This window comes from Euprymna scolopes, chromosome 2 (genome assembly GCF_053919585.1).
Source record: "Euprymna scolopes isolate OS-2025 chromosome 2, ASM5391958v1, whole genome shotgun sequence".
In the NCBI taxonomy this organism is placed as follows: Eukaryota; Metazoa; Mollusca; class Cephalopoda; order Sepiida; family Sepiolidae; genus Euprymna; species Euprymna scolopes.
This window is the reverse complement of record NC_136483.1, coordinates 67,626,042-67,651,909: the sequence shown is the minus strand read 5'-3', so window position 1 is coordinate 67,651,909 and position 25,868 is coordinate 67,626,042. Positions and strand designations below refer to the sequence as shown.

General features: G+C 32.2%; 1 protein-coding gene and 1 pseudogene across 1 annotated transcript in view; both read left to right on the top strand.

The window, feature by feature from the left end:
- Positions 1-25,868, top strand: part of LOC145291908 (calmodulin-binding transcription activator 2-like) — a 2,646,613-nt gene that overhangs the window by 1,201,406 nt on the left and 1,419,339 nt on the right. The window contains exon 6 of the mRNA XM_080137770.1: positions 2,697-2,901. The gene's annotated coding sequence lies outside the window, so the exon portion shown is untranslated. The remainder of the gene's footprint in view (positions 1-2,696; positions 2,902-25,868) is intronic.
- On the top strand, positions 3,443-3,560 carry LOC145241980 (5S ribosomal RNA; annotated as a pseudogene).

Sequence of the window (25,868 nt, the reverse complement as noted above, 5' to 3'; positions counted from 1 at the left end):
ACCCAGCTCCGGTGGGCAGGCCATGTCTATCGCATGCACGACAGCCGAATCCCCAAACAACTTTTCTATGGGGAACTCAGCCAGGGAAAGCGGAATGCAGGGGGCCAAAAGAAACGATATAAAGACTGTCTGAGAACGTCCCTAAAAGACTTTGACATCAGCCCCCAGTCTTGGGAGAGTCGCGCTGCTAAACGTTCGGCCTGGCGTTGCGTCATCAGCCTAGGAGCCGACAGGGCAGAGAATCAACGCATGACACACGACCAGCAGAAGCGCAAGAGGAGGAAGGAGAGAGCTGCCTGTTCACAGCCTGCCGATACCGCCTTCACGTGTCCAGAGTGTGGAAGAGTCTGCCGAGCACGGATTGGCCTCATCAGCCATCTCAGGACCCACAAACCCCTGACGCCGAATTGATTGACACCTTGGTCATCGTCGATTCCGACGGACGAGCAAGAATATATATATATATATATATATATATATATAGTGTGTGTGTCCGTAACCACAATCAAGGTAAATGTTTCTCGCATGCTTTTCCCGTCAGGGATCTCCCCCCCCCGCTCAGGGGTCCCCCCCCGCCGCCTTTTTTTCTTTCTATTCAAAAAATGCTACATTGCCTAAAGTATGTTTATTCATAAAGTCTGAAGAAATGCTGGTTTTTGAAAATTTCAAACGATATAATACTTGAAATTGTCGAACTAGACATTGAAACAATTGTAACATAAAATGAAATACACTTTTTGTTGCCATCAACACCTTGTCTTGAAGTCTTGATTTTGAACACACAGTATATTAATGCTCAATTATGAAATGTGATAATTTTGTAGCTTAATCCTTAAGTCAACCATTTTTGGCTTAAAACCTATTGGTATATGAAAATTTACTGAATTACACGAACTCAGTATATATATATATATATAGCACAATCATGTTGACAAACCGGTTCTTGCCAGATCACCGAAGTTAAGCAATGTTGAGCCTGGCCAGTACCAGATGGGTGACCATTTGAGAAGGTTAGGTGTTGTATGTACCGCACCGAGTCGTAGAAATTTCCAGGTTGATATCTGGAGGCGCCTTAATTCATTGGGAGAAATGCACCCCCAGTCTTCATTAAGACACACATCTAGGAGAAGAAAACTCTGATATAAGAATTTCGGTCTACTGTATACTTTGTCCTGCGACAGTCATATGCACCTACAAAAGTTAGCAGTAATACCAAAAAGGGTGGATGGTTCTACGCAAAGTCTTCACCACTATAAACAAATCATCTGTGTGGATTTTCGAGCAATTTAGTTGTGGCGGAACCTCATACACTGAAATCGATGGGGAGAGTCCAATTTATATATATATATATATATATATATATATATATATATATATATATATATATATATATATATATATGTGTGTGTGTGTTGTTGTTTTATATTATTTCAGTTGAAGTTCTCAGAAATTAAGGTGCCCCCTTCCTGGGGCTAACACTTGATCTCCACATGAGGCACATGGATATTTGAATATTGCATTAAAGTTCTTAACCTCTCAAACAGTAAATAAAGAAGTTGGAAATATGATTTTCCTCTCCTTAATTCACCATTTAAATAAGCCATAGCATACCTTTCTTGGTCTTCTTGGATTCCAGGACAAAAATTTCCTTTGTCTGGTGGCGTATCCAGCTTCATGTTGTTACTTGAGGTAACATCACTTGGAGAAGGTGCATCATTCCTCATAAAAACTAGTATGGGTAAGGCATAGCGAGGAGATCATATATATATATATATATATATATATATATATATATATATATATATATATATAAATCTGGACGTCTGTGTGTGTGTCTGGTCACGAATAGGCTCCTATATGGTTGACTATTTTAAAAAACTGATCACATATAATGATAGAACATCTATCGAGACACGGGAATGGGTATGTTTGATCTGGCATAATAATGATTCATTAAAATTGTGGTATCTGCGTACGTGCCTGGTCCACAAAGTATGGAAATAAAAAATTTAAAAATTAAATAAAACGTTTACAAGTGTTTTTGATATAGATGCACATAAGAATACTTTGATAAGTATGTTTTAACTTAAATAGGGATGGTATAATAAAATTGTGGGGGTTTGTGTTCGCGCCTGGCCTCCATAGAATGGAAATAGGCACAAACTTTAATAAAGACTTTTCATATCTATCTGCGTAAGTATACTTTGATAATTATGTTTCAGTTTGAAGAAATATGGTATAATAAAATTATGGGGTGTTCGTTTGCGCCTGACCTCCATAGAATAGAAATATGTCACAAAGTTTAACAAGTTTTTTTTATATAGATCCACAGATTATTGTGATAAGTGTTTCAGTGTGAACAGGTATGGTATAATAAATTATGGGGTCTATCTATTTTATTTTTACTTTCATCATATTTTGCTTTGGTTTTGATACCCCCAAATTCGAAACTATCTCTTTACAACCCTTCCTTTTCATAACCTATCATACTTTCATAAATCAGTCCATTTTTTGTAGGCCGTTTTTGAACCCAGTCAACGACGGGTACTTTTGCTAGTATATATATATATATATATATATATATATATATATATATATATATATATATATATATATATATATAATGTATATGTGAGGGGTATTTAAGCTTATTCTTCTATCTCGTATTTTTTTTACTCTCTTTTCTTTGTTTTCAGACAAATAACAAGGTTTTTCGAGATTTCGCTGGCTTGTAACTGAAGGCAGAAGCACGTCTGCATTATTTTCATACTTCCTGCGTGTAACTCTCTTTTTTATGAGACTGAAAAACAATTGAACTCACTTGACCTTTGGCAGACAGTAAAATCAATGCAATGGATTTAACCACGATCAGGATGGGATAAAAAGAAACAAGGGAAAAAGGTAAGTTATTTTTTTTTTTTTCTTCTGGAGTTTGTTTTCAACAGTTTTATAAAAAATATGTTCGTTCTTTTCTTATGTACTCAGTTGTATATGAATGAAACACCAACGGTTCTGTGTAAGTTACTTGCGATGAGTTTATTTTTATACTACTACTAAGCTTTACTCATGTATTGAGCACTGTTAAAGTAAATACTGAACAAAAAATGTATATCTATTACATAATCTAGAGTGTTACCATCAAAGATTGTGCATTATTTCATGCAGCATGTCTTAGGCAAGAATTACCTAGCGTCGCCTATCCCTCTCCAGGCTGTAGAGCACATATAGCACCTGGTACGACTAAATGGTCACCCATGTTAGTACTGGCCAGGCTCAACGTCACTTAACTTCAGTGATCTAATTGGAACCGGTATGTCAACATAAGTATGCTGAAAATACAAAGTTAAGTGTGTGTATGTATTTAAATATTTGTATGTATGGGATTCACTCCTAAACTAAGTAATCCATCTTTATGAATTTTGCAACATAGTTACTAGGCATAATATATGGCATAATCACGTTTAATACACCGGTTCCCGTCAGATCACCAAAGTTAAGCAACGATGAGCCTGGCCAGTACCAGATGAGTGACCATTTGGGACTTTCAGGTGTTGTATGTGCTCTCCGTTTATTTCGGCATTGTTTCCAGTCGTCCTGGACCTCTCCTTGCCAGTGCCGATTCAGGAGAGGTGTGGTTGGGATTGCACAACCCTTGCCACACAATTACATATGCAGCTGCCCCTACAGGGATTATCCTTTGTCTTTCGAGACTGAATGGAGGCATTGAGTTACTAGGCATTATGTAGGCTATATTTAGTTTAATTTATGCAAAGGTCGTAAAGAGGAAGTGGAATCGCTTTGTGAAAATTTGCAGCATATTTTTTTCTTACAATTTTAACAAGAGATATTAGGCAACATTGTTCAAATTTGGGTTTCTTTGAAGCATTTTAAAGGTTTTAAGAAAGCACAATATGTGCATAACCTCCATTTTTTTATTTATTTGTTCACATTCACCCCTAGCAAGGCATATCGCCACTTGGAAGTAAAGGGTTACTATTTGAGACCATGTTAGGAAAGATTAACAAGATATTGGTTTACACTACATTTAAACTTATGCATATCAGGTCAATCAGGGAAGAAGGTAGAAAAAAGAACTAAACATCTACAGAATGCCAACATCAATATATTACATATAAATGAGTCCCCTGTGGAATTTCCACAGATCCCGCTAGTTAAAAATGATTCCAAAAATACATTAACTGGGATTCCAATATTTTGTCTCTCTGGTTTTAGATTTATCAAGTTTAGTTTTATTTTGTCCGACATGCCAACTCATTTTTCGTCGGTTAATGCTGAAACTCCTTGCATAGGGTATTGTAAACGGTTATTTGTCAATGAATATTTAAGCACAAACATGGAAAAATTGTGGATTCGTATATTTCTTAACGGAAATTTTAGAACTTGACAACGTAGAAAGTTCTGACGCATCTATCCTGTAATTTAGAATTTGCTTCCTCTGACCATGTCTATTCCAATCAATCTAATACGTTATGAGAAATTACGCATTTGAGTCATTCAATGAAGTTGAAGACGCCTATCAAGAATTGTTTCAATAAAAAGTGCTAAACCTTATATCTAGAATGCTTATTCTAATTTTGATTGGAATCCATTAAATTAGGCACCGCCAAAACTGGGGGGGCAGGTCAGTACTTTTTGACGGACCGTCTTTTTAAAAATCTACCAAAAATCAGATAATTATCCGATCAATACGAAATTTTCAGCGATTATTAGGAGAAGAATGAACTTTATAACAGTGTACTTATTTTTCATAAACGATATTTATATATATATATATTTTTTTGCTTACAACCCCCCCCTTGTTTTGAAGTGGGAACAAATATGCTTAAAATAATCATCTGAGACTGAAATCAACATATTGTGTTGTAAGGGACAGAATTATAGATTCAAAAAAAAAAAAAAAAAAAAAATTGTTTGCATACCTTATTTTGACGTCTGAATATCAGAACTTCGATTGTGTTTAATTATCCCGCTTTTGAGTTTTGAAGTGTGAAATTCGGTGAATATGTTAAGTAAAATAATTAATTTAAGTTAAGCAAAACAAAAAAAAATTTTTTTTAATATTTATACGAAAAAAGCTATTTTAAAATTTTTGATAAATAAATTAACAATTTTTTTTTAGCGAGCCGAATAATGCATGACCATTATTAAACAGGGCATGCTTTGAATAATCGATACCAAAAAAAAAAATTCGATAAATATTGTGCCCTTTGTGTTAAAAATAGCATCTTTTTTTTCGATCCCGTTTGAAAACGTTTGCCGCCTTTGACTATGGTGGACCAAACGCGCTGAAATAATTTTTTTTTATTCTGCTTTAAATTGCCCCCCCCCCCATTTTGGGGAGTCTGGCCCCCACACACATACACATTAAAAACCAAACGCATACAAATGGTCACCCATCTGGTACTGGCCAGCCTCAGCTTAATAATACATTGAAATTTTCGTCACTGAAAAATAAGTTTTTTTTGGCCTGTTTGGTCTTCCATAGTTTGCTTTTTATCAGACGAAAACGTAAACAGAGTCGATCTGAACTCTACGTCAACGCGAATATCTGGTTACCTATATGAATAAGTGGAATTATTTGAAATTCAGGTACTTATATTATAATATTTTTGCATATTCTCTTAGAAAATCATCCTAAATCTTAGTTAGACAATAAATAAATTAATTAATTATTTCAAAACCCCTTTTTTTTAAATATTTAAGTACGTTTTTTGTGCAAGACAAAAAATGTCAATTGTTAACTTTTTGGGAAAATTTAACATTTAAAATTGAATTAAAAATAGTAGAAAAAGTTTTACATTATTCTGTTTTCTATATGATAAAATTCAGGGTTTTATCTTTCTGGAAAAAAAAAGTTACTCAGAAATAATGGATTTTAATAAACGTAATTTCGTTTTAAAAAACAACAACAACTTGATTTTGCGGCCATTTTTGGCGGTGCCTACATTAAATGATTCTAGAAAAATGTCTAATGTTTAGTAATTTGACTAAATCTGGAAACTTTCAGGTCGTTTGGCAGAAATTCAGAGTCTTAAAATTCTTGCATAATAAACCATTATCTGTTATATAAAGGAGAGATGTGTGTGTCTCGTTACAACTTTTGAAATCCATATCGGATAAGTATGATTCTGGTACTGCCTTAATTATGAAATTTAGAACAAAATATTCATTTTTTTTTACCTTAACCACCGTAAAACCTGATGAAGGTTCACGTAAAATCTTTCTAAACGATTTCAACATCTGCACACTTATGAATGGCTCCACATCTCAGAAATGTCAAGTACATAAATGTGAAACCGTGACTGAATGGGTTAAAGGGTTGCCACAGAACTATTAGATTTCACGTTCGCTCCCACCTTATGGCGGACGTTTCGTTTTTTATTTTAAACATATTTTGGAAAACGTTTATTTGGATAAGCTTTTACATTTTGCATTTAAAAAGAGATTATAAGATTATTTTATTTTCTGATATCGTTTTCTTTGAAAGGTAAATTCGGGACCCTGAAAATGTACACACATTTTTGTGTCGTATTTTTGCCCTTATGAACGTTCTGCTGAACATTTTTACTTTTTACAATGCATAAAACTTGATTTTAATTGGAAAATACTATTTAAAAATTAGCACGTGTACCGTAAATATAAGTCCATACGCAACAAAGAAATAATTGATATAAAACCTTTTTTATGATTTTATGATTATTTGTTGAAAAGTGAATTTAGGACGCTGAAAGCGTACACAATTTAATTTTAGATGTGTTCCAACGCAACTACGTTTCATTTCCTTTTGTCTTATATGGCCCGGGCAACGACGGATACCCGTGCTAGTTTTAACATAAAATGTAACCTTTTTTTTCAGCCTACTAGAATGCTCATTGTAAACGATTCATTGTATTTAATCAATCGGAATTTATTAAAAAAAAAAAAAAAAAAAAAACTTAAATCAGCCACCATTCATAAAATGTTGCATTATGGTATTCATTTGTTTTTTAATTGTTCCATTTGAGTAAATTCCTACGCAATAAATCAGTTGCACAAACTGTTTCCACAATCTAGTATTATAGATTTAATAACAGTTTTATAATCAAATATTATTTACATTAGACTTCTACCTCTACCTATGAAAGCGTTTATTTTTAAAAAATATTTTAATGCCTGTATGAGTTTATTTTCTTTTACTTTTTTCCAATTTGTCAAGAAAGTAGTAAACCATTTTAGTTACTTTTTAAATACATTCTAGTTGTTAGCACGAAGTTTAAATTGACTTGCAATATTTGCTCTTTCATAGTAATTGCCAGGAAGTTCTCTGCACCAGAAGCACCAGCCACAATATCTGCCCCCCTCCGTTTTCATATAGAATACTAATCTGAGCTATCATTGCCAGAAGCCGTTGTTTAATTAAGTAAAATCGTTGCCAAGATTATCGTAGGTCATACAATTCGAAGACCATTTTTCTTTTTTTACTTAAATCTTTCAGTCTGGTTACCTTTTCTATTGTTCATTTTTTTTTTAAGGTAATCCTAATTGCTTTGACCTCTCGTTCAGTATACTGGACAGTGGCTACTCTAATGTACAACAGGTGACAAGCACTGGCGTATTTATCGACCCACATGAAAGTGCCATGCATACCCACCATCATCTTTATGCATCAATAGGTTATGGCAACATTTTTATGCGTGGTCAGTTCCAAGATATTTATCAATTATGTCGACATTCAAACGCTTATCTCCATGTTATTGAAAATGCTAATAGATGTTAGTGATAGAGACCCATGAACCCTCACGAAGGAACTACTCTTCATAACTAAAATCAATGATTTTGTTCTGAATTTTTGAAATGAGGATTATTACTTTACTTGGATTATTCGGACAACTGTTCACATTTTGATTGCTATTCTCCGGCCTTCTTCAGATGTATCTTGTCGAACTTGGTGATCTGTACCGAATTTTAAATGAAACCATTTATTTAATCCACGGGAGCAGCATGCTCTCGTTCTATCAACCATAACCTGGTAGGGGTCTTAAGCAATTCGCAATTGTATTCTTTAGTATCATCCGCTCTTAGGAATGAACCTTCAATCCCTAGAAGTGTGTCACCTAGAACTGAATTTAACTTAATGTGTTCATTCGTTTTCCCCTTGTATCTATTATAGAGCGTGGTGTCATCAGCTAATATACCCATCTCAGAGACAATTTTATCAGGGAGGTCACTTGTGAATATCAGGAATAATAAAGGTCCAAGGATCGACCCCTGCAGTACATCTGCATTTATATCATATTGTTTTGACCTACGACCATCCAGAACAAATTAGATTCTTCTTGAACCATTCAGTGGTCTCATTTACACACTGTTCAGCAGGGAGAGAAAATATATAATTCAAATAATAATAAAGGAGAGGCTGATTTTCAACTACCTGTGTGCCACTGTACGCCCCCATCCTGCCAGGGTTAACAGGGACAATGACATATCACATCTGTTCAGATCGATTGTCACTAGGCCAAGGGAAAGAACTGCTCTCTTGTAAGTCACGTGATTTCTAACTTCTGCTTTTATCCCTTCTTTTAGGGTTCTCGTCCTCCTTCACTGTCTAACATTTGGTAAAGGCACATTAACGTCCTAGACACTTTTTAGGCGAACCGTATATATGATGCCTATGACAGGGTTTGTCTGTCAAGGGCTGATCTATTCAGATCCCATAGTAGCAACCAAATAGATAGTGCACAAACGGGTTAAGAACATAAGTATATACAAAACGGAAGCCCAGTTGACTTGCGTGTCTTGTCATCAGTAGGACCTGTAAAAGTAAATTTGCTGAGTCATCTGTATACTGACAATCAGAGACTGCAATCTTGTATAGATGGCCTTTTAAAGTGATAACTAATATATACATGAATATTATTTAAACTCTTAATAAACATATTTTCGAATCAACAGCTTTCTTACATTCACTTTTTTTTTCATTCATTTTCAAAATATACATTCACTAGACGTACCCGTTCCCCGTTGGGTTCAACCCACTATTTATTCTACTTTAATTCAATTGGAAAATGTATACACTGTGACATCTATTAAGACACTCTTCTTACATAATTAAAAATCATGTCTTTTTAATTCTGTTATTCTTACTATTATATAGATATATTTTATTCTTTATTATTCTTATGTAAAAATAAAGAGACATATTATTTTGCCATCTAAATTGCATATGTGTTTGTGATGTCAACAGACACATGCATGTAAATTAGATGACAGTGCTGAAAAAAGTCATTATTAAATTAAACTTACCTTAGACAAACAAATATTGATTAAAACAGAAAATAGCCAGAGGCCATTTAATTTCATTTTGTTTTATAAAGGTTCTGGATATGATCTTAAATTATATCCGATGGTGAGGCCCCAGCTGGCGGGCTTTGGGGGAGTGTGGAGCCACCCTTTAACTGACCGGAGTGTAGTACCTTTTCGGGTCCCAACTATGGGTTGAATAGAAATCGACTTGAAAAAAAAGTAAATATATTCTATTAAAAAAATTTTCTTCAAAATCACTGGATTCGGCATTAAATAATCTGAAAAGGGTTGATATGCCGTAAAACAAAAACACCCAACCAACCATTGTTTAACAAAGACATTTAATTCTATATCATGGTAACATGCGTACATTCATCAGTCATCAAATTTTCCAATTTTGAGTTATGTGAAGAGGACGAATTAGCAAGCCTTTCTAGTGATCGCGGTATCAAATTGAAGTACATACAACTGCCTTTTTTGATGTCTTTGGGGTTTCTGTTATGGAAGAGTACCAAACCCTTAAAAAGCCATCAAAATCTTACTGTAATTTTCAACTTTGTACTCATGAGAACTAGGATTTTCTTACCTAAACAACACTAAAAAAACAAAAAACGTGAAAGATTAATATATATATATATATATATATATATATATATATATATAGTGTGCCGCCATGTAAAAAAAAGTTGGGAACCACTGATCTAAAGAATAAAAAAAAAGCTATCAATTTCTTACTTACAAAACATAATTTTCCTTTGAAAAAACTGGATTTTTTCTGCATTAACGAAATGGCCTTATGTCGAAATATACCCTCGTGGGGATTAAGTAAATGAGAATACTTGCTTTCCGAATTTTGATCTTTTCATGAACAAATTCTAAACTTCTCGTTTTAAATGTCATTGTAATTTATTCCTCTTATTTCAGTATTGTATTTCCTCCTCTTTAAACCTCATTGACACCCCCTCTTATTTCGGTTGTGATTTAAACATGCACTTGTGCAGCTGAATTCGAACCCTGCCCGTCTGTCACTGAAACTTTTTCACAGACAAATTCTACATTTCAAACAGTTAATCGATTTCGTCCTTTTTCTTTTTTTTCTCTTCTTTTTAATTATTTTTCCGGTACCGGTGCAGTTTATAATATAAATAATTTTATGATAAAACCGACTTTTCATTGGCATCAAAGCGCTTGACTAATCAAATTCCGAAAATGTAAGCGACAATTTTCATCTGTGAACTGGATAAATCATAAAATTCGTCTACGTTTAACGCCAAGAGAAAATCTCCAAAATTTTGGAAAATGAAAAAAACAGAAAATTCTCGGGAACTCTAATCCTTAAAAAAAAAATGTAAAATAAATTTATTTTATTCACCTTAACCCTTAATCCTAAAAATTGTGTAAAAAAATGCCTTTTTTTTTTCATTCTAAAACTAAACTAATCCTAACTTAATCCTAACCAAGTCTGTCTGGTTCAAAAATTGTACAAAAGAATTATCGAGCCAAACAAAAATAATTATCAAACAAACTTTCTCGTAAAAAAAAAAAAAAATTCTTACAAAAGCTAAATTACAACAGTTTTTTCATTATAACGTCTTCATCAAAAAGTAAATATCTATTATTAGACTAAAAGCTTTAATTTGTCACCATCTAAAATTTTTACGCCGTGATGTCATTTCTAGCAAACTTTTCAAACTTAAACACGAAAGGTATATGTTTTGGTTTCGATTCTGGATTATGGCACCCAAGGCATATATATATATATATATATATATATATATAATACTAGCAAAAGTACCCGTCGTTGACTGAGTTCAAAAACAGCCTACAGAAAATGGATTTTGATTTATGAAAGTATGATAGGTTATGAAAATGAAGGGTTGTAAAGAGATAGCTTTGAATTTGGGGGTATCAAAAACCAAAGCAAAATATGATGAAAGTGAAAATAAAATAGATAAACCGCATAATTTATTATATCATACCTGTTCACACTGAAACACTTATCACAATATTCTGTGATAATAGTAAACCATATATTTTTTATTTGTTAAACTTTGTGACATATTTCCATTCTATGGAGGTCATGTGCGAACGAACACCTCATAATCTTTTTATACCATATTTCTTCAAACTGAAACATAATTATCAAAGTATACTTACGCAGATAGATATGAAAAGTCTTTATTAAACTTTGTGCCCATTTTCATTCTATGGAGGCCAGGCGCGAACGAAGACCCCACAATTTTATTATACCATCCCTATTTAAGATAAAATATACTTATCAAAGTATGCTTATGGACATCTATATCAAAAACACTTGTAAACGTTTTTTTTAATTTTTTAATTTTTTATTTCCATACTTTGTGGACCAGGCGCGAACGCAGACCCCACAATTTTAATAAACCACCGTTCTGCCAGATCAAACATACCCATTCCTGTGTCTCGATACATCTTCCATCATTATATGTAATCAGTTTTTTAAAATACTCAACCATATAGGAGCCTATTCGTGACCACACACACACACACACACACACACACACACACACACACACACACACACACACACACACACACACACACACACACACACAGAGTTTTATATTATAGATTGTCTATAATAATTATTAAATACCTATAGACATTACTGTTTCATCCTTTTGGGAATCATCAGTGCAGGGTGTCACGATTAACACCAGTCGATAGATTTGAAGTCGGCGACAGAAGCCATCGCTGGCTTCATTAGCAAGGACCTAAACTATTCGGCTACCGTTAAACGCAAGAAATTCTGTTGAATTTAAACATCTATTTTTTAAATGCTTTTTAACATCTGTCAGAGTGATCTAATCATTATATGATGATCTGCGCATAAGAGCTAAATTGACTGACTTTAATTCAACTGAAAGTGCTCAATGATAAGAAACGAGTTCCTTAAAGGGGCTGACATAATTATTTACTATAATAATTATTAAATCTCTACAGACACTAGTGTTTCATCTTTTCGGGAATCATCAGTGCAGAGTGTCACGATTAGCACCAGTCAATAGATTCGAACATATATATATATATATATATATATATATATATATATATATATATATATATTCAATTATAGATTTGAATATCTCCCAAACCTCTCGCCTCGATGAAGGGAAGACTAAAACTTGCTGCTATGGGTTCAAATGATATAAAATAACAGTAAGGGGAGACTTGATTCCAAATATTTCTCGTATGTTATATCTTCTCTCTTTTGGAAATAGCATACGATTATGAATATCTCCAGTATCAGATAATTTTTATACACTGTGAAATTTATTTTATGTATGAAAACCAAAGAAGGGTGATACAACATATAATAAATATTTGGAACCAAGTCCTCCCTTGCAGTTATTTCAGATTATTTGAAACTATAGCAGCAAGTTTTAGTCTCTCTTCCATCAAGGCCAGAGGTTTTGGGGAAATATCAGATATTTTGTAATTCATATGCAAAACTAGGAAAACAAATGTCTCTGATAGAAACATTTTATGGCTGTAAAAAAGTGCCAAAAATAGGATCTTGATGATGGGTGATCCTCAATGTGCGACCTTAAGGGCAAATGTCACATAGCCTACTATACAATTCACATCATTACCTTTCCACCGAGCCTTCATTTATTAAATTCTGCTGAAATTTGGAACTTATAAAATTGCCAAAAAAGGTGGTCAGTCTATCTCTCTCTCTCTCTCTCTCTCTCTCTCTATATATATATATATATATATATATATATATATATATATATATATATATATATATATATATATATATATATATACTAGACTATCCGTGACCCGTTGGGTCAGTATGTTAGATTAGTTATGGAATTAATGTATGAGCGTGGCACTTCTGATGTAAAGAAAATAGTTTTTGTGACATAACAGAAACATTTTCTATGAAAGTATATTAGAATGAAAAAAGAATATAGATAGATTTCTATGAGTCGTTCTGTTTATAATTGTTTATTTTTGAAAAAAAAAAAAACGTACAGCCATTGAATTATTAGTGGTTTGCCATACTTATAGGAAAATGTGCACTGAACAGATACCGTAATACTTCAAGTTAAATTCAAATTTTGATATATCTTTTTTAAATGAAATTATTAGTTGAAAGTACAGAATATTTAAAAACACTCTCACCATGTTAAGAAGGGCTTTTTAAATAGAAAATGGAAATAAAATGTAACTTTTTCAAACAAACATGCATGACCCATTGGGTCAAATATTTAATTTATGTTAATAATAAGGTCAATAAAACTAATTAAGACAATGTGGAAATGAACGATGTAAAAAAAAAAAGAAAGTATTAACAATTGTTTATTTGGATAATTTAAACACGAAAAATAAAATAATTGGGAGTCTGAAAAAAACAATACGTTTTATTGTGTTGATTATTTATTTGTAAAAAAAAAACAACAACATTTTCGGGGTTATTTATTTATGTTGGTAGTGTAGAAGAAAATGTATGAATGTTTTTAAGAAAGGTGTATCAAAAAATGGAGAATAAATTGAAAAAAAAAGGAAGAACATGAATAAATCGCTGTTGTAAAATGCTCTTATAGTTGTCAACGGGTCAAAGTTGATTTATTTGTAATAAAATTGCGACAGTATAGTTGCAATACAGAATAGTTGCAAAACATCCCCACCCTTCCCATGTTAAATAATAATTTCTAAATAATAACGCTAATATTTCAGTCCGCAGGTCAAATTCTGCAAAAGTAGCAATTTGTGTTTATTTGTTTACGCTGTTATGGGTTTATGCTTATGTACACATGCGCAACCGGAAGTCGTAAACCGGATGTGTGGTTACAACACTCATTACAAGGTCATTTGAGTTTTATATATATATATATATATATATATATATATATATAATACAGGGTGTCCAAAAAGTCACATAAGGCTTAAAAATCTTTGTCATTTTACCATTAATGATTATTTTACTGATAATATTTTGAAAATACATTATGGATAAGTATAGTATTAAATGACGTACGCAAGTTTTAAAATTGTTTTACATTATCTCACTATGGCAATGTCAAATGGCCACCACATTCCTCAGACTTGACTAGCCCCGATTTTTTTGTGGGGATTTTTTAAAGAAAGAGTCTATGTTAACAAACCCCAAACTCTGCAAGAATTGAAGGAAAACATCAGGAATGAAATATGGAGTTAAATCACAATCCAGAAATTCTGCAATCTGTCATGAATGTTGTGTAGCAGGTACATATTAGAGAGGACACATAAAACGGGGACTCAAAACAGGGGATGATAATGAAATTTATATAGATTACACACACGACGACGACGACGACGACTGTGAAAATTCTTGGGGCTTCATAATATTAATAGGGAGCTGAGACATTTATACAAATTTAACACAGAGGAGGGGATATACTTCGCTTATGATGAAGGAGGCACATTACTTAAAGGGTTCATTTATAGATGAATATACAAAACACATTTACCTTTTCGATTGTAAAGACGACAGAAACACAACAGCTACAAAATATACATGATTTCTTTTTTCCTCAACCGGCCAATTTGTGATGTCAGGAATTCAAACCTGTACAACTACATGTCTCTCTTCTACCCTTCGCATCTAATGGGCTCCCAGCCTCTAACCGACTATCACTGTGTGTGATCTTCTCTGATTCTCTCTCTAATCAACTTCCTAACTTTGAACCCTCCGATTCAATATATTGAGAAATTCTTTTGTTTATGACATCAGAGACCTACTGTCGACCAACGTGACTATATCACGTTTTCTACATATGTCCGTCCAAACACACTTTTGGCAAACAAATAATTTCCAATTTTAATTGTTCAATCTCTAACCCATTTTTTGATTTATAAACTCGCATTGTCCATTCTTTTAACTGACATATTTAATATCCAGTTATTCTAAAGAATGGACAATTTTTCCGACATAAATAATATTTAGTTATTTCTAAAAGAGTTAACAATGGACTGCATTCCTAGGATTTCAATTATGCACTTGCCTACAGGGTTCGATTCTAGCCTTTTCCTAATATTATTTTCACTTATCTAGTCTGCTTTCTTACTTACATGAGAAGGAGACAGCCCTTCTCATGTAACATCAATAATGTTTTGCAAGGAGCAAAAATATGCGAAGCTGAAAATGGACAACATTTAAAAGACATTATTTTTCATAAATAAAGATTAATTTAATTTTGCATTTATTTTAAAATATTTCCCAATGTCTTGGTCAGATTGTGTTAAAATTACAGAAAAATATCAAAAATAAAGAATCTATTTAAGTTCAAAACCCTTCGGTTAATTTTTGGACACCCTCAAGCAAAAAACAAAAAACAAAAAATAAAACAAGCAAAATTCATCCCAAAACAGCAAAAGTAAATCTGGCTTGCCATGTCACTATACAAAGTAGACAAATTTAGGCATATTTTATTGGTTTGAAAATATAGGTTCTTTTTTACCAATTGTCATAAAAATGAAACCAGAGAATAGTATTATAATCTTCAAAAAGCCTGCAAAATTTCATGCAGTTTCGTCCCATAGAACCAAAGATATGAGCATTTCAGTATTATATTTGGCTATGAGTATATATATATATATATATATATATATATATATATATATATATATATATATATATAGTCCTGATCATATTTATTGACATGGTCCAATAAAATTCATATTTTGTTAATAAGATGTCATAAAAATGTATTTTTTATACAGACCTGTATTACAAAGAGGGAGTTGCAAAAAATGAGTTGTGGTGTGAGGAGAAATACAAACTGAAACAGAGAGAATATTCAGACCTGTAATAATACAAAGATGGGGTTGCAAGGATGAGTTGTGGCGTGAGGAGAAATACAAACTGAAACAGAGAGAATATTCATACCTGAAATAATACAAAGAGGGGGTTGCAAAAATGAGTTGTGGTGTGAGGAGAAGTACAAACTGAAGGAGAGTTTTAAAATATAATCTTAAAAAGATAAATACAAGTTAGAAAAGCATTTCATCCAAGGCATGAAAATTGTTAAAGAAAATGTTTTTACTATAGGCTTAAAAATAAAGGTACAAGATTCAATTTGAAATTTATTTATCTTCAAAGTGCACTTTTATAAATTTTACAAAGTAAGGTATAAAAACTTAATTTAAATTGAATCAAAAAATTACCTTGGATTTATTTTATGTAATGTATATTTTGTTGCAACTTGAAAACAATATGTTTCATCTAGCAATTAATGATATAGATATAAAATTTTCAATGATTTTTTTAAAGTGCAACAGAATGTACATTGCATAAAATGAATCCAAGGTAATTTTTTGATTTAATTTAAATTAAATTTTTATACCTTACTTTGTAAAATTTATAAAAATGCACTTTGAAGATAAATAAATTTCAAATTGAATCTTGTACCTTTATTTTTAAAGCCTACAGTAAAAACATTTTGTTTAACAATTTTCATGCCTTGGATGAAATGTTTTTCTAACTTATATATATATATATATATATATATATATATATATATATATATATATATATCACTTTTTTTTAGCAATTTTATAAGTTCCAAATTTCAGCAACTATTGATCGGAATTTAACAAATGAAGGCTCGGTGGAAAGGTAATGACCTGAATTGTATAGTGGGCTATGTGACATTTAAGGTCGTACATTAAGGAGATCATCCATCATCATTTTTTTTAAATATTTCCCAATGTCTTAGTCAGATTGTATTAAAATTTCAGAAAAATATTAAAAATAAAGAATCTATTTAAGTTCAAAACCCTTCGGTTAATTTTTGGACACCCTCAAGCAAAAAAAAAAAAACCAAAAAAACAAAACAAGCAAAATTCATCCCAAAACAGCAAAACTAAATCTGAACCCATTTTTGACACTTGTTTACAGCCATAAAATGTTTCAATCATAGTCATTTGTTTTCCTAATTTTGCATATGAATTACAAAATATCTAATATTTCCACAAAACCTCTGGCCTTGATGGAAGGGAGACTAAAACTTGCTGCTATGGTTTCAAATGATCTGAAATAACAGAAAGGGGAGACTTGATTCCAAAGATTTCTCCTTCTTTTATCTCTCCTCTTTGGTTTTCATACATAAAATAAATTTCACAGTGTATAAGAATTATTTGATACTAGAGATATTCACAATCGTACCCTATTTCCAAAAGAGAGGAGATATAACATAGAAATATTTGGAATTAATTTTCCCTCGCTGTTATTTCAGATCATTTGAAACCATAGCAGTAAGTTTTAATCTTCCCTCTATCAAGGCCAGACGTTTGGTGGAAATATATATATATAGATATATATATACTCATAGCCAAACTGAATATTGAAATGCTCATAACTTTATGTCTACGGGACGAAACTACATGAAAATTTGTAGGCTTTTTTAAGATTATAATACTATTCTATGGGTAAAATTTCATGAAAATTGTAAAAAACGACCTATATTTTTAAACCAATAAAATATTGCCAAATTTTTCTACATTGGTATACAGTAGTGTCCAAAACGAAGGGACAGAATTTTGAAACTTAATATTTTTTTAGAAATAACAACTGTGAAAAGCTGAAATGATTCAAATTTTAGTATGTTATTATGGATGATAACGACTACCAGTTGTCAAAATTTCAGCTTTTCACAGTTGTTATTTCTAACAAATATTAGGTTTTAAAATTTTGTCCCTTAGTTTTGAACGCTACTGTATATAGTGTCCTGGCAGGGTAGCTTCAGTTTTGTTACTTTTGGATGAATTTTGCTTAGGATTAGTTTTGCTTGATTGTCTCCCCTGTGGCCTTGCATGGCCACTAAGATATTTCAAAAAAAACTTTTCGAATCACTACTATATATTAGGTACAATATAATATTCAATAGAGAATCGGCTCTATAATTATAAATACTAAATCTGCATGAATTAAAATATATTTAAGTATATTTTGTGACCAGGTCATGCTGGGGTGGGGGCGCACTAATATATATTGGGTACAATATAATAATCAACAGAGAATTGGCTCTATAATAATGAATACGAAATCTGCATAAATTCAAATATCATAATTAAGCATATCTTACGACCGAGCAACGTTGGGCACCCTTCTATTTTATTTTTTTATATAAAATTTTACATACGGTGACAGTTTGTTTTAATTTTTCTTCATTTTTTCTTTCTTTCCTGTTCGACAGCGTCGTCTCATTTTGATTTTGACACCAATTCATTTTCAATCTGCATTTTCCGGCTGTTCACAGAAACAATCGGAAGATGTATTCAAAAAGTCGGTTTTAGCGTGGGTCACAAACTGTACCAGCAACTTTTCTTTTTTCTGCCTTTCTTTAATTCTCAATTATTTTTCTTATTTGTTTGAAATGGCGTCTTCAATGATATTTCTAATAATGTGTCCATCCTGGCTTTTGCATAGGTGAAGAAGTTGTACGAAACGTCGTAAATAAAATCTATTTCACATAAAAAAAAGGCTTTTCCCGTCATTATTTGCATCACGCTATCGGATATTTTCTCCATTTTTCTGCAAGAATATAAAATGGCAGGTGTTGCGTCTGGCATGCTGTAAATTCTCGAGGAAGCATTGAACTTGTCTTTGAGAAGATTATTCTGATATAGAACGTGAAAATTACCAGCTTCTGATCGTCTCATGTCGACCTTCCGGCTTAACACGGTGTTTTGTTCTGATTAGTGTCTCGAGTTCAGTGCATTCTTTGTCCATTAGGATAACGCTCCTACAGAGAAGCTTCTTTCGTTTTTCTTAAAAGCCGAACAAAATAAATGAATAAATCTGTTCTGTTTCTACTTCTGTCTGAAGGTTCATCGAAATCCGTAGCACAAAAATTAGATTTATGACTGCTTATCACAGTTAAAAAATCATGTGGGCAATCAGGTTTCGAATTTAAGACTCTCTACCTAGTCACAATAATAAGCCAGGATACGCCGAAACAACGGTATGTGGATAACTATATATCGATCTCCCTCTGTGCGTGTATATATATATATATATATATATATATATATATATATTGCATAACGTAGTCTGTAAGTTCTAACCCAGCACGTACATTTTTGTAAATGTTTTTTTCATCAACTGGAAAGGAGTTTGTATAAAATAATTTTATAAAAGAAATAGTACGTTCTCTAGAGTGCAATGTAGAATAACATATATTTTGGACTAAGTTACTGCATGGATGCATGTGAAGCTTCCTTCCGGGCGATTTCACGGATTTCGATGACAATAAAAATATAGGAGTGTGAAAAATTCGTTGATCATCATTCAATCTTGGGCAACATCGAGTCTCCATGCTAGTGTATATATATATATATATATATATATATATATATATATATATATATATATATATATATATATACATAGTAGAAATGGTAATTAATAAAAACCTGAAAAAAGTGCTCAATACTGTTGTAGAGCAAATATGCGTTTTATTTTTTTTTTACCGTATTTTTCTGTTAAGTTACATTATTGTTTCGGCTACACGACCATTTTTTGGCCGTCATGTAGCTTCCTCAGACTTTTACAGAAATGTTCGTTTATGGTGGAATGAAAGGGTGAGTGGTGTCAGGGGAAGGGTGCGAGAGAAAATTAAATTTCGAGTCCTAAGGTTTAGGTTGTTGGCGTCCGTTGGTGAGATGATTTCTTGATAAGTATGTCTTGACCTGTTGGGTGTTCGCTTAGGTTGGGAGGCAGGGGGCCTATGATTCGATTTATCTATTTGATTTTTATTTGTTCAGTGCTTGGAGAGGGTTAGCTTGCGACCGTACGCGCAAGCGCACACCTTAGGACTCGAAATTTAAAGTAATCCCCCTCCTCCTACCCCCACATATCTCCCTCCCCCTCCATGTATCCCTATGCCCTCAGCCACACCAGAGATGAACTTCCCAGACCCCCCAAAACCACCTAATGTCCTTAAACTCCAAAACTAAAACATTACCGACATACCAAACACCCCCCTCTCACCTCTCCCCCTTGTTCCCTTCCTCTTTTTCCGCTTTTTTCTCGCACCCCTCCCCTGACACCACTCACCCTTTCATTCATTTTAAAAGATAATTATGATATTTTAAAAGATAATTATGATATTTTAAAAGATAATTATTATATTTTAAAAGATATTTATAATATTTTAAAAGATATTTATGATATTTTAAAAGATATTCATATTTTAAAAGATAATTATTATATTTTAAAAGATAATTATTATATTTTAAAAGATATTTATGATATTTTAAAAGATATTTATGATATTTTAAAAGATAGTTATGATATTTTAAAAGATATTTATGATATTTTAATATATAATTGTGATATTTTAAAAGATAATTACGATATTTTAAAATATAATTGTGATATTTTAAAAGATAATTATGATATTTTAAAATATAATTGTGACGTGTTAAATGATAATTGTGATATTTTAAAAGATAATTACGATATTTTAAAAGATAATTATGATATTTTAAAAGATAATTACGGTATTCTAAAAGATAATTATGATATTTTAAAAGATAATTGTGACATTTTAAAAGATAATAATTATGTTTTAAAAGATAATAATTATATTTTAAACGATAGTTATATTTTAAAAGATAAATACGATATTTTAAAAGATAATTATTTGATTAAATTTTTTTAATTCAATTTCTTTACATGATTAATCATTCAAATGATTTTTAATTGGATGAAAAACTTCAATTATCGATTATAAAGCGAATCAAAACAATTCCTTTCTTTGATGATAGTTTAAGTTAACATACAGGATTTATTTTCCCATAATGCAAACCTTTATCCATCGATAGGCCACAAAAAATGATAACTTCTTGTTGAATATATAATTCAATGTTTCAGACAAACTAGCTTCCTGAATCTCTTTATTTTTCATTTCGTTTTCCAATGCAACGCTTTCTCCGTTCGTTTGTCAGTTTTTTTCCAATTACGTTTCAGTTTGAAATCGCAGACTGAATGCACACATTTTATTCTCATGCTTAAGTTTGAAATATTATTTTCATCGTTTTGTCATGTTAAAATTACCAGTTTAATTCGACTGCCATGTAAAGATTTGAAGTAGCATTTTAGTTCAACTGACACGTTAATGTTTATAAATACATTTCAGTAGGACTGTCATGCTTATAATGTTTATAAATATGAATAAGATTTTAGTTCGATTATCATTCTGAAGTTTAAGATAGCATTTTATTTAGACTGTCACTTTAACGTTTGAAAAATGCATTTTAGTTGCACTGTAACGTTTAAATTCGAAATAGCATTTTAGTTCGATTCTTATTCTGAGTTTTTATAATAGTATTTTAATTGAATTGTCATGATTAAAGGTGAAAAAATAAAAAAGATTGTAATTGGACCATTATGCTTACATTTGAAATAAGATAGACTGTCATTGTACTGTTTAAAAACAAACATTTTAATTGGACTGTAATGGTACTTTTTGAAAACAAACATTTTTAATCGAATGTTATTGTAGTGTTTGAAAACAAAAAATTTAATTGAACTTTCATGATACTGTTTGGAGCAAAAATTTTAATTGGACTGTCATGGTACTATTTGAATAAAAACATTTTAATTAAACTGTCATGGTACTGTTTGACAAAAAAAATTTAAATTAAACTCTCATGGTACTGTTTGACAAAAAAAATTTACTCGAACTGTCATGATACTGTTTGAAAATAAACATTTTAATTTGAATGTCATGGTACTGTTTGAAAACAAATTTTTATTAGACTGTCATGCTTACATTAAAAATAGTATTTTAGTTCAACTGTCACACTAACATTTGAAATAATATTTTATTTGAACCGTCAGCCTTAAGTTTGAAATAGCATTTTATCGCTAAACATATAGACGCTTCTTAAAAATCCCCATTCTCCTTACATTGGCCGAAACGTTGTGAAAATAAGATTCAAGATGAGAACAATAGTCCAAATAATACAAATTATTAATCCTCATCTAAAAAACATCCAAAACATAAGAGTAAGTATTTTGTAATGTAAAATGCCAAAATAAAAATAAAATAAATAAAATTTTTCTAAAATATGAATCATTAAGAAAGTAACTTCTTATACAAAATTATTTTGAGATGTTCTTAATAGAATTGAAGAGATTTTGCTGTAAGATTATTATGAAAACTGTATTTCAAAAATAATCTTGCAAGGGGTCAATCCCTCAGTAAAAATCCTGGTATATTCGAACATTTATGCAGACGACACCACAATCTATGGCAACATTTCAAAGACCAACAATGACCTAAGTAAAAATCCTTGTATAATCAAACAAACGATGTCCTTTTAAATTTATCCCCATCAAATTTTAGGGTCAGAACTTTGACTTTTTTTAATTAAAGGTGATCATTATATATATGATGAAAAGTAAATAAATTACAATATGTATTTACCCATCAAAAATTTAAACAAAGAATTATAAAAAAAATTAACCCCGTGAATTTCCAAAGATGAACTCTTTTCATTAGTAGATAAAGTTTTCCTTCTACCTACAGCCTTGGTATTTTCAAGACTAAGGTCAATAGACATCTCCTGCCTTTAAAATAATCACGTTTCGTTCTTAGCTCCTTACATCAAGTAGCTTCATGCCTTGTCTCGAACAATTTCCTTAAAAAATAAAATAAAAATCGTATCACTGATTAGCATCGGATCTTCCTCTGCGTTCCATGTTTAAAAAGGATGTGTCGTCTATAGTATCAGACCTGACGGAATGGTTAATTGTAGGTATAGACAATTTCATACCCTCGAAAAAGTTCCAGCAAAAACCTAACAGCCAGCCATAGTTTTCTCCAGAATGTGCTGCTGCTATTGTGCACAGAAATCACTTTTTCCACTGCTTCCAACGTAATAGATGTATGAAAACTAAAGCCGCTTTCAGGGCTGCCAGCAACCATTGTAAGAAAGTAATAAAGAATGCAAGAGAGTTGTATGCTCAGTCCGTCAAGTCCAAAGTAGCTGAGCATTGGCTTGGTTCCCACCAGTTTTGGCAAATAGCAAACAGAATCCTGAACAGAAGCGTGTGCTCCATCCCAACTATCATCAGTGGACCCGAGTTAATCTCGTCAGCATCAGACAAAGCCAAACTCTTTGCCAAGAACTTTGCAGCCAATTCTACCAAGGCCGCCAACCCCCAATATTTCCTCCTGAATCAGAAAACACGCTATGTGATATACATATATCTGTACGTGATGTTGCCAAGCTAATCAAAAACCTTGATTCCAGTAAAGCAACCGGCCATGACGGTATTCCAATTATAGTACTAAAAAAACTTCAACCAGAACTAGCGCCCATACTTACAAAACTGTTTAAACGTTGTATTAAAGAGAATTGCTTCCCATCACCCTGGAAAATCTCATCAGTATGCCCTGTATTTAAGAATTCAGGTGATCGTTCATCCGCCTCTCAGTACAGGCCAATAAGTTTCCTGTACGTCATGAGTAAGTTGCTGGAATCTGTGTTAAATAGAGAAATAATCAACCATCTCAGCAAAAATAACCTTCTTAGTGACGCACAATATGGTTTCCGTTCTGCTAGATCTATAGCAGATGTGCTTACAGTTATATCTCATAGGATTAGCAAATCTCTCGACAGAGGCAACCTTTCTAAGGCAATTGGTCTTGACGTATCAAAGGCCTTTGATTAGGGTGTGGCATAAAGGTTTACTTCACAAGATCTCCAGCTATGGTATAGCTGGAAATGTCTTCTCAATTATTAAATCATTTCTCTCTGATAGGTTCATAAGAGTAGTAGTTGATGGGAAAAAATCAGAAGCTCACAGTATAAATGCTGGAGTCCCTCAGGGGTTCATCCTGGGCCCAACTCTTTTCCTGATCTACATTAATGATCTTCCAAATCACATCCTTACATCATTCGTAGACATTTTTGCTGACGACACTACCATCTATGGTAGCACATCTAAGACAGTAAACAACCAAGTTCTCTCCGATTCTCTCTCCTCTGATCTTGATCACGTTGTACAATGGGGAAAGGAGTGGCTGGTTACTTTTAATGCATCTAAAACCAAGCTTCTATCTTTACATCATCAACGCTCTGATCCCCATCTGGCATCAATTAAAATGAATGGCTCTAATCTTGGGGAGGCCTCAAGTTTTGACAGGCATCTAGGCTTGACCTTTACTCCTGATCTTAAATGGAATACGTACATCAAATCTGTTGCTAAGGCCGCTGGAAAAATGGTTGGATCCTTCTATCGATCCAGTAGATATCTCACTGCTGATGCAATTCTCTATCTATATAAGAGCCAGATACGTCCAAGGATGGAATACTGTTGCCACATCTGGGCAGGAGCTGCTAGAAAAGTCCTGCCTTGATAGAGTTCAAAATAGACTTCGTAGCCTCGTAGGAGATGTCCTTTTCTTTTCTCTGCAACCTCTATCTCACAGAAAAGATGGTGCGAGCTTGTCTCTGCTTTATCGTTATTTTCATGGAAAGTGCTCGACTGAGCTTCAATCTATGGTCCCCGCTCGCCAAACTTTCACAAGAAATACTCGACTGAAAACACTATCAATAATTCCCCCCCACTCTTTATCTGTGCCTAAACCTAAACATAGATTCTATTATCAAAGCTTCTTTCTTAGAACTGCATGCCTGTGGAATTGTCTTCCATTTTCCTGCTTTCCAGCTGGCTATAATATGGTTGTCTTCAAGTCCAACGTGAACAAGTTTCTGGTGAGCCGTTCCACTTAAGTTAACAAATTTACTGAACTTCCATTACTATCGATTACTATATTGTCCTTTTGACTACTGTACACTCTTTAACCTTTATCCCTGAGTGGCCTATAGGCCTTGATAAGTGGTGATGCCTATGTAAAAAAAACAAAAAACTTTTTCGTTAACTAAAAGGCATTTTCAATAGAGTAAAAGAGTTAAAATAAAAAAAATAACTAATTTATGAAATTGTGCTCCATAAAAAAGAATTTATACATATCATTTGTGTGTTTAACGTTGATATATAGATGTTCTTTAAATAAAACCTTACGGCGATGCATTTTGTAGCTTTTAGGTGATATTTGATCATTAAGAATGTAATATGTTCGCCTCAATTATATTATTGCATCAGCTCAAAATAGTTTAACATCCTCCTAAAATAAAAAGTGTAAAGATCGTTATATATATATATTTTTTTTTTCAACGAAATTTTATTGAATTATATCATTTCCAATATTAACAGTGGTTTATGAAATAATTAAATTGCAAGAGATGGATATCAGGAGATAAAAATAGTGATATCTATCTTTTCATATTTTTTTTTTAAATAAAAGCCTGTTTATCAAAAGTAATATCAAAATAATCTCTGCAGCAATACCGGATAAGAATAGTAATAACAAATACTTGCAACAATATAATCGATCTCAGAATAAAGATAAAGGATATTTTTTTATTCATTATTGTCTGTACGTACCTGGCGTTACCCGGGAGATTTTTTACTTTCATGTTTATGTTAGTTTTTGTTCAAAACATTTTTTGAAATCTTA